General features: G+C 39.3%; 1 protein-coding gene across 1 annotated transcript in view; it reads left to right on the forward strand.

Moving 5' to 3' along the window:
- Positions 1–14,517, forward strand: part of RNF123 (ring finger protein 123) — a 143,279-nt gene that overhangs the window by 79,420 nt on the left and 49,342 nt on the right. The gene's annotated exons all lie outside the window — the stretch shown is intronic.

The raw sequence follows: 14,517 nt of genomic DNA on the forward strand, positions 1-14,517 counted from the left end.
ACTGATGCAATCTTGGACTTTGCCTACTGTTTCATATGCCAGGGCTGATACAGGACAAAATGGTTCCCCTTAGCGATTTCTATCTTGGAAGGTTAGTCTCTAGGTATTTTTCTACTCTGACAAATGCAGGTTACAAAACATGTGGTCCTCTAGGTCAGAGGTCCTGGTCCGTGGCCTGAGCCGGGCTGGGCTGTGGAGACAGACCTCCCCCCCACCCCTGCATGCACTCCCCTCTTGTATAGCCCCTTTGCGCTTGCATGCACACGCCTGCACCCACACAAGCATTCCCCGGCCACTTTGCACATACGCACAAGCGCGCCCGCATGAGCACCCTCCTGCTTCTTCGTGCATGTGCACGAGCACGCGTGCCCTGCCTTCCCTAGCCGGTCCGTGGGGTTAAAAAGGTTGGGGACCACTGCTGTAGATGTTGTTTGGACTGCAACTCCCATCAGTTCTAGCCAATATACCCAGTAGTCACAGATGACAGGACCTGTAATCTAATAACATTTAAGGCACTACACATTTCCCATCCTGGATTTCAGAGTATATATGGGTTTCAAAGAGCAGACATATCTTGTCAATTTAAGCCTTTCTTATAGGTGATTTTGTGCAGGTTTACATGTTTTCTACTCAGTGGTTTGATGTGCAGTGTGGATTCATGGCTGATTCTGTCAATGGCAAGCAGGTGGACCAGATGATGTTGTTTCCCACTATGGTAAATTTAAAGAGAAATCTGTCTCTCTGTCTGTGATTTCTGTGCTTCTTCATCTTCTAGATATTCTGTTTCTAGAGAGAATAAACTTTGTGGTCTATATCCAGAGAACAAAGGTTCTGTTCAAAAAGCACGAAAAGCTGATTTTTCTATGAAGGAAAGTTCTACAGTTACACCATGCAGTAACAGTGACATTCCTGCTATTCCTCCAGTTACTTTCCTAACCTGCGCTGTGTGGTAGCAGCAGATCAGTTAGATGGACAAAATTGGGAAGACATATTATGCTTCGTCATGTTAAGTCATCAACATATCTGGCTGCACGAACTTGTTATAGAGGGAAGGATACCAAGTCCTGAGGGAAAGTGTCTGCTAATGAGTTTCTCTAGGCTCTCAGCTAGGTGGTTGGTGGCATCCTTTTTTTTATCTTTGTTGACCTTGCCATGGTGCTGAGACAGATCTGATAGATCTTTCAGATAGGGTGCTTTGACTTTCAGTGAGTATATAAGATGTTTTTTTCTCTTTTTTTAAAGCATTGTCTTTCTATAGTAAATGAAGTACTGTTATTTATGGGGTACCCTTAGTAATTGCCATTGTGATTTTCTTAGTCTCTAGCCTACAGAAACACTGGATAACGTTTTCTTCTGTTGTGAGGGTGTTGTGCTGAAAAATGAGCTTCCAAAAAGGACAGAGTACAATTCTTTAAATTGAGAAGTAGTGCCATCTTCTCTTCTTTACAAGAGCAAGATACTTTCTGAACAGTCTTAGATCTTGGAAAGAAAGAGATTCTTGTTGTACCTATTTTTGCTCTTCTGCAGCATGCTTGACATTGATATTTTCTTTGCAGTTCTCAGAAAGTATCTTTTCTAAGCCTCTAATTCCTCTAAGTAGTATTTTAAGTGACAGTTTTTTGGCTTTTAAAGGACAGAGACTTTTGTCATTCTCCATCCTCTTAGTTGGACTATAAAAAGCCAGAAAGTCTTCCATTAATCACAGTTTTCCATTACATATATCTAAACTAAGAAAATTTTGTTATGGGATCAGGCTAGTAACGGAAACCATAACTGGGTTGCTCTGAACCTAGTAACCATCATTTCTTGGTCCTGATGCAGCAGAAAACTGTGGTTAATTGAAAACCTGTAGCATCAGTTTCTGCACACTAAAAAGGGAGGGAACTGCATAGGTAAGCTAATTGTTTTAACTAGGTCAAAATCTTCTCCAGCAAATCCAGATAAGTCAGTCTGTTTGCCATTTTCAGCTTCTTTCGGATGACCACTAAATGTCCATCATATGTTTCTCTGTTAGGAAAGGTCTTATTTAACCTCAAGATGAGGATGAAACGAGAATGTCAGGCAAATTGAAAAGAACTTGTATATTACTAATTTGTGTTCTGTATGAAGAATCCTTGCAGATGACCATTCGGATCACTAAGGAATGTATGCTTTACCTCCTGTAAAATATATTTTAATAATATTCAGATCTATAATTAGGCATTTGACCAGTCAAAATGGATTTAATCACTATGTTTAGTCAAATGTTATTAGAAAAACAAAAATGTGTTCTTACTGGCAACAGATTTAGTATTTGAACTACTTAAAAGGACAAGAAAACAGTTCTTACTATAAACAGTAAGTAGGGCGATCCTGACTCAAAGATGTGCTAGCCACAGGGTGTTGAGAAGTGCTCTTCTACAAGTAGAAATGCCTTTCTGCCAACTGATCTCAGAGATCAGAGAGTGATTTTCCAACACCACAGTTTGCCCAGCTTGTATCTCTTGGGAGAAGGGCTGAAAAACTGGCAGAGAAGAGTTGTGCCAAATCAAAACTGGCAGAGAAGAGTTGTGCCAAATCAAAACTTCCCAGAGGGACAACATGGGCACAAAATTAGGCAACATAAGGTTAGTCCTAGGTAATTTCCAGCATTGCTAGAATGGAAAGGCTTTGGATCAGCACATCAGCTGGCCTAATACCAGCTCAAATGGCTTTTAGCCATTTGGACAGCTGCGCTGGAAATCAGATTTTACAAACATTATAATGATTTATAATTTTCTGTGAATAATCTGATGAATAACTAATATTTTATTCTAAAGCATTAGAGATATTCAGAAGAGGCTTTTTTCTTCCAAATTTCCTCATCTGGGGAAATTGCTCAAGGAAACTTAATAAGGAAATCAAATTACATGTAAATCAAACAAGCAGCAACTATTAAAATACAGAAGCCAGATTTTAAATACCTTTGTCATGGGGAACTAAAAGGTCATTTCTTAAAGAAGCATTAACATTATAATTTTGTTGAAATAAGGGGCATTTTATATTAGCTGATTAATTGACCAGCATGTCAGTGCTATTCAGATCCCTTTACCTCCCTGAAAATTCCAACTTCATTTTTCTCACTGAATGCAATCCATAAGAAATCTCGATTTCACATTACATTTCCTATTTGGCATGCCATATTTTTCACATTGCTTTTCAGACAGCTGAGCCCCATCTGGCATAGCATTTTAGCTCTGGAGCCAGGCTATTTCTGACCCTTTCCACCCCCCACCAAGGCCTTCCAGATAGGCACAAATCAATCTAATTATAACTTCCATCCTATGGTCAAAGTCATGCAGCCTTAAGCAGAAGTGTGCCAGATGTTCTGTGGCCTTTCCTGTGTGACAACTAAAGAGATTTTTGTTTCAGGATTATGTTATTTAGGGTGGCTTGCTGCATTGGAGGACAAGAGTCTTGCAACTTCAATATTTGTGACATATGTAGAAAATTTCAGCAAGTGTATCCTTTTCATCAGGCCCCACCACCCTATATATATTTTCCTAATCGTTGTTTTTAATTCGTGGCTGAATCCAATAGTAAGTCACAACTAGATTAACTCCATTGAATGAATGGAATTCAGATCGGTGTAGACTTGCCAACTCCCCACTGGTTCAATGGACCTATTCTAATTACAACTTTTTACTGGATTTCAGCCTGTTTTGAGGAAATCCCATCCCCTCAAAGGAAGAAACAAGACTGCCCCCATTTCCCTCTCCATCAGGCAAATGGGTTTGGGTGGTGACTTCTGGACCTACCGCACCCTTCCTTTTGTTTATACTCTAGTTTGAATTCTGTCTGAATTGCCCTATTAGCCCTATACCTTTTCTGGTTTGCTGCCCAGCAATGTAGGCTGATAGCCAGCTATAATTTCATAAACCATATTGCTCCTCTTTCCAATTTTGTTTGGCCAGCAAGAAGAGTCTTCGTCTGGCCCATGTTATCCCTCCTTTGGAGGTTTCTTCAATAATGATATATTGCTTGTTGCGAAAGGTTATTTTTTATCTTGTTGAGAATAAGCTAATGAAGAATTTTTAATTGTAATGAAGCAGCTTTTAGTCTGGCATGTGACGTATACAATCTATTATTGGACAAAATGTGTCCTACAAGAGTAAATCAACAGCTCCAAATTAGAGTGGAATGTATTTTCAAGTGGGAGAAAGCATATTGCTTAATAACCACAGAGACTTGGTTTTTAATTGTGGTGAATTATGACCTTCTTTTGGTGGTCCGTCTTGTAGCTTATAAAATAGGTTTCCCAGAATCATTGTTGGAGTATGTGACTTCTAAATTGTTTCTATTGAAAGCAGAAGAAAACAGGACTAATTACTGACTCTGTCAGCTATAACTCCTTCATGCTGATGCCTCTCGGCAATTAGAGTTCATGTTTTGTTCTGCTTGATGGCTGAGAAAGGACACCATCTTCAGCTCTCTCATTTAAACTTGAGGGACTTAATTGTTTGTGAGAATCTGTGCCTTTCATCTGTAACCCAAGTTTTCTGGAAAAGTGAGTTTGATCTTGGCATGATTACTTTAAAAATATAACTTCATATATTGTTCCCCAAAGCATAGAACAATAGCCACAAGTTGTATGAAATCATAATGGAGTCATTGGCTTTTCTCCCAATAAGTTTGGGAACTGCAATTTCTTTTAAAAAATAAATAAATCATAATTTATTATGGAGGCATATCTCTAGAATGAAATGCTGATTCCTGGAGGTGTGCCCCTTTTTCTGTTGGCACATCTAATAACTGCTGCTGCCATTTATGTTTTCTAGCTTGACAGCTGAAGTGCAGGAGGGTGCACTGAGAGATATCTTAGGCCAGATATGTAAGTAGGTGCCCAACAGTACGAGGCTGAGGCGGCATTTAGAGTTACCTGGAGTCCTGTTCATTGATGTTGGCTGGAAAATTCAGTTGGTGCCGAGGGAGTTGTAGTTACACATCCATTATATGTCATCCAGTAGACTGCAACTTACAGCAACCTGAGTAGGGTTTCAGAGGTATGTGAGATATTTAAGATACAGTTTACCAGTTCCACCCCCAATAAGTTTCTGTGGCTGAGCAGGAATTTCTGCTACATCACACTGGCACTTCTGTAATTACTCTCCATCCTATTAAGTGTTCTGTAAATTACCAGTTATTTCTAACCTAAGATGGCTTCACAAAGTAGCCTTAGTAATGGCCAAAGTAGGACATAGTGTTTCACAGTTTTTAGTTTAGCTTCCTAAAGGTGACATTTATGTTTGGCGTATAGGATAGAGTTGTTCCCATGCATGAGCAAAGGTTTCTCAGAATTTGGTCAGATACAGAAACAGATGCATAAAGAATGGTATCCAAAGAATTGCTTTAGAATGTTCAAAGGGCTTCAACAAAATAATAGTCGGAACAGTAATAATAAAAAAGGTGTTTTGTAAGTGTTTATGTAATGGTACTGGAAGGGGAGACAATATGAGTGGGACTCCTGGCCTGGATTTTTGAAGACTTCTTATTTATTTATAATTTATAATTTAGTTTTTATTACACAAAAATTGTGTTCAGGTTTTTAAAAAAACCATCCCAAGAAAAACTGGAAAGAAACTAAAAAAAATCTAAATACTAAAGATAGAAGTACTGTACTTTAATGGAGTCTTTAGATAGTAATGGAACTGATCTGTACATAAACTTCAATAAGAAACTTTTATTATCATGGAACGGTATTTGGTGCTGGACTTGTGTAATTCTTGGCACTTTTTCTTAATGTTTGCCAGTTTATTGCCCTTTCTTTGGAAAGATACATCCTGGACTTTATAAGTACTTAAATTACATATTTCAGTTTCAGATGCAACCTTCTCTTGTGTCTTAAGGATTCTATTAGTCCTCTTAGGTGAAATATGATAAATGCTTGTTTTAATCTGCACAATTAAAATGGATGTGTTTTCTGATGCCCTTCATTCTCATCTTAACAACATTAAACAGAACTCTGAATCAAGAAAATAAGGTACACTTTCTTCCCTGGTGTCTTTTAGGAAGAGAAACATTTTAATGGGGGGTGGCATCATTTGATTGGTAATGGAATGGTGCTTGAAGCTTTATTCTCCTATTTGGGAATCCATCTAGTGTGATCTGCTTTTACTGACGTTCGAGGGAGTCCCATGGGTCCCTCAGTTGATTCTTTGATAATGGCCATGGAAACTGCCATTCTCCATGTTCCCCTGGCTGGGAGCTGTGCTTGGCATCTTTGCTATTCCATTGGCAGAGTGCTGGCAAAGTTTCTTTTTGAAAAAAGGAAAAGGTAGCTAAACGTGCTAGTGATAGCTTTTGGCAAGGATGCAGGAGAGCATGCTAGGCTTTGGCAGATTTCTAAGGTTGTGATCTGTTGCCTGTTACAGTATTGAATTCGGGTTTTAATTGGCTCCTGCTGTTGTTAGTGTCTGCCACCACCGCCACCCATGTGCAAAGCAAAAGGAGGAATGTAATAGATTCTGTAATGGGCATTGCATAGCTCTCATTTCAGTTCATACACCTGAAGTTGAGGAAGGGAGTTGTCATTGGACAGATGGCAATAGATGATTAGGCATTTGCAATTTAATTGGAAGCCTTCAGTAATGAATGGAACTGTGAAATGTACAAAAAGAAGAGCTTCATTATGGGTGGGATGGAGGAGGCGGTCTACTTTTTGTTGTGTTGGGATAATGAGCAGTACATCTCAATGTATGCCAAATGAAACTAATGATGATGATGTCTCTCACATTTTGTAGAACATTTGGCATTTGAGGAGATCATCTTCATATTTTTGTCATGATTGTGGCAGAGTGAGATGTGCGCAATACAAAGTTACTGCTGGCTGATCAGTTGAGACGTTCTCATAATATCTGGTCAGAATTGAAGCTTTCTGAAAATACTGGTTTTAGCTTGTGCTTAAGAATAAAGAGCAAAATTGCAACTGTGCGAACCTCAGCTTTCCATATTATAGTAAATTATAAAATGGCAGTTCTATTGTTCTTTTTCTCAAATGTGTGTGGATACGAGACCCCTTCACCCTTACATTCAATAATATATTTAACTATCCTGAACTAGGGCTGAAATGATTTGTGCAAATATCACTGTTCGGAGGTGGGCTTCCGTAAATTCTCTCCACTGTGTACTTTCAGTAGGTACTTCCTTTGTCAATTAACATGAAGCCCTATGATCACTATCTTTGTGTGTGTGTGTGTGTGTGTGTGTGTGTGTGTGTAAATTGGAGAAGCTGAAGTTTTAATATGAAGCATTAAAACAAAGGTTTGTGGTGTGGGATGTTCAGCCTTTTCCCAGCCTTACAAGTGATAAGAGGCCTTTAAAATTAGCCTGCTTCCAGCACTGAAGTATACATAGGCAGTGAATATGGATTTGTCCTGCAAAAACAAGACAAACAAAATTCTTAAATGCTCCTTTGGATTATTGAGATTCTGCAATGACAGAAACTGTTTTTCTGTCCTGTTGCTGGAGATTTAATAATATTTATAAAAATCTTTTGAAGATGTGAAACATTCTTAAAAGCACTAGTCAATTATAGTTTTATTGTACCAGTCTGATGTGTGTGTGTGTGGGAAACCCAACATAATTTGCACTTGCTGTGAAATGATAAAACCAGTAATTCTCTTTCTAGAACTGTCACTTGTGCAGTCCAACTGAAGATCAAATTGGTATGAGAGCACTGATTTTTTTATCTGAGCTTATCACCACTGGGGAAATATGTGTTGTTAAAATTGGGTCAAACATCACTTAGCCCTCGGCTGTGGCATGTGGTAACTAATCAACAGAGCACACTGAGAGGAGGCATCATCTGAAGTTGCAATGTGAATTGCCCCATATTTATGATTCAGATTACTAAAGTTATATGCCAGTTATTGACTTTAAACTGGATTCAGTGCAGCTGGGCTAGCTCTTTTTTAAAAAATGTGAACCGAGGTCTTTTGAAAAGGGATCAAACATAAACTTGCCAATATCATAGCACTTTTGTAGTACAGTATCTAACGTGTATACAGATATGGTATGAAAACACTGGAAAATCTGTGGCATTTAGTCTCCATACTTGGAGATGTTTACTTTTTCTACATCCTAGGGCCATCAAGTGAAACTGAATTGAAAGAGATTTGAGACAAAGGAAAGTTGTATATGTAATACAAGGTTAAGTTGGGGAATTTGAAATTATAATACCTGTATGTAATGGTGGGACCCACCTTTAGATGACTGAGCTGGACTGTTCATAATAGGACATTTTAGAGTTCGCTCGTTCATAAGATCTCCAGAAGTCAGAGGCAACTTGATGGCACGTAACAATAGCAGCAGCAACTACCATCATCTTTAGATGAATTTAAAAGGATGAATAAATTAATGGATATTAAGAATATCAGTGCCTTCCAAAATCAGAGGCAGCATGCCTCTGAACATGTGTTGCTGGGAAAACAGTGAAAGAGAGCAAATGCACTCATTTCCTCTTTGTGAGTTTTCCAGAGCTATCTGGCTAACCACTGTGGGAACAAGACAGTGAATTAAAGAGTTCTTCGGTTGGATCCAGCAGGCCACATCTTATTTTCTTATGGATTGGTTTTGGACCCCGTTTGCTAAATGTGTACATTCTCAGTACATAAAAATATATGGGTGTGATAGTCTAATTTAGTGGCTGGTCTGCGAATTTTCCCCATGACATCATTACAAAGAGCACAGAGTTACTGAAGCATTTGGTAACTCTAGGACTCTAGGGAGCATAGGCCTTCTGTTGAGGTGCTGGTGTAAAGCAGCAGGTAACAACACCAGTCTCCATTGCGTTCTTGAGAATGTTGATAGCTCCCAATTTGGGCAACAGAGCTAGCAGTTTTCTGTGTAGTCAGTATTAGCAATGGCTACCTCCTTGTAAGACATAGTGTTCAGTTCCCACAATCGGTATTGGTCTGATTTATTCTTAGCCTGAGAAAGGGTTTTTTATTCTTCTAGCATAACTTGCTGAATGTGATCAGACAGCATTCTGTGCAAACAGGTTTTCATTCTATATAAACAGTTTTCTACAAAGTACTTATTTTACTTTTGAGTATTAGGTGGAATGACTCTGCTTCCTTCTGTTTCTTGGTAGAAGAAAAGTGGTGTTGTGCTGAAACATTAACTCAGTGTATAGGCAGTTTAGAAACATTAGACTTGGCAGTGGCATGCGTTTTTTATTGCTGTTTGTGTTTGCTGAGAGAGATCATGAGGGATTCCTGAGGGACAGTCATTAAACTTTCAACTGTTCATTGGAGAAGCTGCTTTACTAATGCACCTAGGTGTTTGTTTCCTAAATAAGTCTGTTGAACTCTGAAAGTTTGTCTCTTATGCAGAGTTGCTGGTAAGGAGGCTGCTGCATTTATTGTTGGAAAACAGCTGATGTTATTGGTGCCCAACAGTTCCTTCATACTGGCAGTAGCATGGAAGGAGATGAAGCAGAGTACTGTATGGCTATTGTGTTTCATGTCATCCAGCTTCCTCTAGACCCCTCTGTGTTGCCTGCTGTATCAGATCTCATTATTTGTTTGAGGCAGCCTGGAAGAAGAAAAGTGAACTGAACTGAGGAAAATTTGTGGGAGTTATGCTTTGATTTGAAAGGCTAAGGCTGGATGGTGGTTATGGATGAGGCTTTGGGATTTCTGAGCCTCCAATTCAAAGAATTCATCTGGAATCCCCTAGGCAGAATTCTGGAAATGGGAGAGTAAAACGAGAAGGCAGAAGAGAGGCATTCTTACTGTCATATATGCTGCATTCCGTTGTTATTGTTTTGTTGTTTAGTCGTTAAGTCGTGTCCGACTCTTTGTGACCCCATGGACGAGAGCATGCCAGGCCCTCCTGTCTTGCACTGCCTCCTGGAGTTTGGTCAAATTCACTTGCTAGAGTGTGAAATGAGTGCAGTTATACGGTAGTTGGAGCATTCTTTGGCACTGCCCTTCTTTGGGACTGGGATGTAGACTGATCTTTTCCAATCCTCTGGCTCGTGCTGAGTTTTCCAAACTTGCTAGCATACTGAGTGTAGCACCTTAACAGCACCATCTTTTAAGATTTTAAATAGTTCAACTGGAATGCCATCACCTCCACGGGCCTTGTTGTTAGCCATGCTTTCTAAGGCCCCCCTGACTTTGCTCTCCAGGATGTCTGGCTCAAGGTCAGCAACCACACTATCTGGGTTGTCTGGGTGTAACGGAGTTCTTCGGTGACCGGGGGAGCCATTGTGGTGAAGGCGGGAAAGAGACAAGGAGGTTCTTCATCCGATTCAACATCAACGAGTTTATTAGTCACACAACTTAATTCCACAGGGTCAAACAGATCCTGTAAGTAACTGTCATTGAACAAGTGATAACATTTAGGTCGCGGACCCCACATTCCCGTCGCCTGACCTAAAAAGGTGCCAGCCCGAACCTCTCTCGATCCGTCATGGGATGGAGGGGGGCACTCCTCACTGCACACACCGTGCCGCAACATGGATGCCTTGCCCAGTCCCCCTCGGGAGGCTTCTTCTGGAACTCGGGACCAGGCCGGATCACCCTCCGTCCCCCACTAGGAAGATTCCGGGTGTACACAGACACCGTCCATTCCAGAGGGTCTAGCCACTTCCCTCGCTCCCCAGACCCGATGGGATCAGGAAGCAAACCTCCTCCAGTTGCCAGGTTGGGGAAGCCCTCAGTTAACTTGGACGAAGCTCCGATCCCAAGCATGGGCTCCGTCTGGACCCCTCGGTCTCTTGCCCTCTCTGGGTTGACATCCGTCCAAAGGTTGAAAACGCATGCGCTATCCGTCCCTTTTATCTCTTCCCACAAAATGAGGTCCAGCTCCTCCCCCTCCTCATCTACTAGACACACCTCCTCTGGCCTCTTCACAACTGGCTCCACCTGCTCTATCTCCATCAATATTCCCTCTCTACACCCACTTTCCTCGGTCGCTTCTCTCGTCGCTGAGGACCGCGCACTCTCAGCTCTTCCTTCAGACCGGGACATCCACATCTTTCTGGTATAATTCCTCTGTGTATTCTTGCCACCTCTTCTTGATGTCTTCTGCTTCTGTGAGGTCCCTACCATTTTTGTCCTTTATCATGTCTATCTTTGCACAAAAGGTTCCTTTAATATCTCCAATTTTCTTGAACAGATCTCTGTTTTTTCCTTTTCTATTATTTTCCTCTATATCTTTTTTAACTTTTTAAATATATATACACATATCCATACATAGACATATATATACACACATATGCCTAAATCTCTATCTACAAACGATACATACTGTAGAGCTTAGCCTACAAGCCTTTTGTATAATAACACATTTCTTTCAGCAGTGTCTTCTCCTCATTATTCCTTTTGGTCACTTACTTTCTATTTATTACAAAGTTTTTGTTTTCCACCATTCGTAGAACATGTTCCAGCTTTCATAGTAAGTTGATTTTTCTAGCCCTTTTAGTCTCTTTGTAAGTCTATCCATTTCTGCGCACTCTAGTATTTTTTTGATAATCAATTCATCTTTTGGTGGGTCTCCCTCCTTCCATACTTGTGCCCATGCTAATCTAGCAGCTGTAAGGACATGTGATATTAAGTAGTAACTTTGCTTATTTATATTATTTGGTATTAATCCCAGTAAAAAAGTTTCTGGTTTAAATTGTATTTCTTGCTTAATCATTTGTTTAAGCCATGTATACATTTTAACCCAATATTTCTTTGCAATATCACATCTCCACCATGTGTGGTAATAGGTTCCTTCTTGGTTTTTACATTTCCAGCACTTATTCGAAATATTGGCAGAAATTTTTGCAAGTCTGGATGGAGGGAGATGCCATCTATAAAACATTTTGTACAGATTTTCCTTATAAGACGTTGCTAATGTTAATTTAAGATTTTTAGTCCACATTAGTTGCCATTTCTCAAGTTCAATACTATATCCAAAATTTTTTGACCATTTTACCATTGTTTCCTTAACCTCCTCATCTTGAGTGTCCCATTGTAATAAAAACTTGTATGCTTTTTGAATTTGTTGTTTTTCTGTAGTGAGTAGTATTTTATCAAGTGCGGTGTATTCACTATAAAGTCCTCGTGTTTTTTTAATCTTGATTGTAAATCGATTGCAGTTGTAGTTGGGGCCACCATGAAAAAGTCAGTCCTTGACTCTCTAGTTGATCTTTTGTCTTTAGTAGTCCTTCCTCATTTAGGAGCTCGTTATATGTCGTTATTTTCTTAAATTTCAATAGATTTGGGTGCGTGAATGCTTCCATCGGTGAGATCCACCTAGGAGTTTTCATATATATTTTACATTTAATTTTTTCCCAGACTTTTAGTAAAGAATTTTTTATTATATTTCTCTCGAAGTATTTATGGGTTTTTGCTTTCCCATACCATAAGAAGGCATGCCAGCCCGCCTGAAGGTCATGTCCTTCTAAATATAGTATTCTTTTGTTTTTTAATTTTATCCACTCCTTAATCCAATTCAGAACACTCGCTTGATAATATAAATTCCAATTCGGAAGGCCAAATCCTCCTCTTTCTTTTGCATCTTGTAACAGTTTACGTTTAATTCTGAGCTTCTTCCTTTGCCATATAAATTTTGTAACTAAAGTATTTAACTCTTGGAAAAATTTCTGCTCTAATTTAATTGGTAGGTTTTGAAAGAGGAAAATTACTTTTGGAAGGATGTTCATTTTGATCGTTGCAATTTTACCTAGAAAAGATAATTGTAATTTCTCCCATCTTGTCAGCTCTTGTTTTATATGTTCCAGGAGTTTCCCATAATTGTCTTCCTTTAATGAGGAACCTCTAGCAGTCAAATTTATTCCTAAATATTTTACTTTCTTGGCTATTTGAATTCCTGTCTTGGATGTAAGTTGAGTCTTTGTTCCTGAGTTAGATTTTTGGTTATAAATGTTGTTTTTTCTTGGTTTATTTCTAGTCCAGCTACATGGCCATATTCCTTTATTTGCTGAAGTAAATTTGGGGCTATTTCCACTGGATTTTCCAGAATAAAGACCAAATCGTCCGCAAATGCTTGGAGTTTGTATGTTTCATCTTTAATCTTTGTTCCTTGTATTTCTTCATTTTTTTCTTACTTCTCTATTCAGTATTTCCAATGAAAGAATAAAGAGTAGAGGAGAGAGTGGGCACCCTTGTCGTGTACCTTTAGTAATTTCGATTTTGTCTGTTCCTTCTCCATTTACGATTATTTTTGCTATTTGCCTTGTATAAATTGCTTTTATCATGTTTAGAAAGTTTCGTCCAACGTCCATGACCCTCCAATTGTGTTTTCATAAATTCCCAGTTTAGATTGTCAGAAGCTTTTTGGGCATCTAAAAATAAAAGCGCCATTTGTTTTTCTGGGTGTTCTTCATAATATTCTAAGATATTTATTATTGTTCTTATGTTGTTCTTTAATTGTCGTTTGGGGAGGAAGCCATTTTGATCTTCCTCTATATCTTTGTACTGTTCATTTAAGAAGGCCCTCTTGTCTCTCCTTGTTATTCCTTGGAAGTCTGCATTCAGTTTTCTGTAACTTCCCCTATCTCCCTTGCATTTTGTTTCCCTTCTCTTCTCTGCTATTTGTAAGGCCTTGTTGGACAGCCACTTTGCTTTCTTGACTTTCCTTTTCTTTGGGATGGTTTTTGTTGCTGGCTCCTGTACAATGTTACGAGCCTCCATCCATAGTTCTTCAGGCACTCTGTCCACCAAATCTAGTTTGTTAGATCTGTTCTTCACTTTCACTGTGTATTCATAAGGGATTTGGTTTAGATTATACCTGACTAGCTCATTGGTTTTTCCTACTTTCTTCAGTTTAAGCTTGAGTTTTGCTATAAGAAGCTGATGATCAGAGCCACAATCAGCTCCAGGTCTTGTTTTTGCTGACTGTATAGAACTTCTCCATCTTTGGCTGCAGAGAGCATAATCAATCTGATTTTGGTGTTGCCCATTTGGCAATGTCCATGTGTAGAGGCTTCTTGTGTTGTTGGAAAAGAGTATTTGTGATGATCAGCTTGTTCCTTTGACAAAACTCTATTAGGCTTTGCCCTGCTTCGTTTTGAACTCCAAGGCAAAACTTACCTTTTGTTCCTTTTATCTCTTGACTCCCTACTTCAGCATGCCAATCCCCTATAATGAGAAGAACATCTTTCTTTGGTGTCAGTTCTAGAAGGTGTTGTAAGTCGTCATAGAATTGCTCAATTTCAACCTCTTCAGTATTGGTGGTTGGTGCATAAACATGGAGGACTGTGACGTTGAAAGGTCTGCCTTGGATTCATATTGAAATCATTCTATCATTTTTGAGATTGTATCCCAGTACAGCTTTTCCCGCTCTTTTGTTGACTATGAGGGCTATTCCATTTCTTCTACAAGATTCTTGCCCACAGTAGTAGATATGATAATCATCTGAGTTGAATTCACCCTTTCCTGTCCATTTTAGTTCACTGATGCCCAGGATGTCAATGTTTATTCTTGCCATCTCCTGTTCGACCACATCCAGCTTACCAAGGTTCACAGATCTTACATTCTAGGT

The sequence above is a fragment of the Pogona vitticeps genome, chromosome 2, assembly GCF_051106095.1.
Source record: "Pogona vitticeps strain Pit_001003342236 chromosome 2, PviZW2.1, whole genome shotgun sequence".
In the NCBI taxonomy this organism is placed as follows: domain Eukaryota; kingdom Metazoa; phylum Chordata; class Lepidosauria; order Squamata; family Agamidae; genus Pogona; species Pogona vitticeps.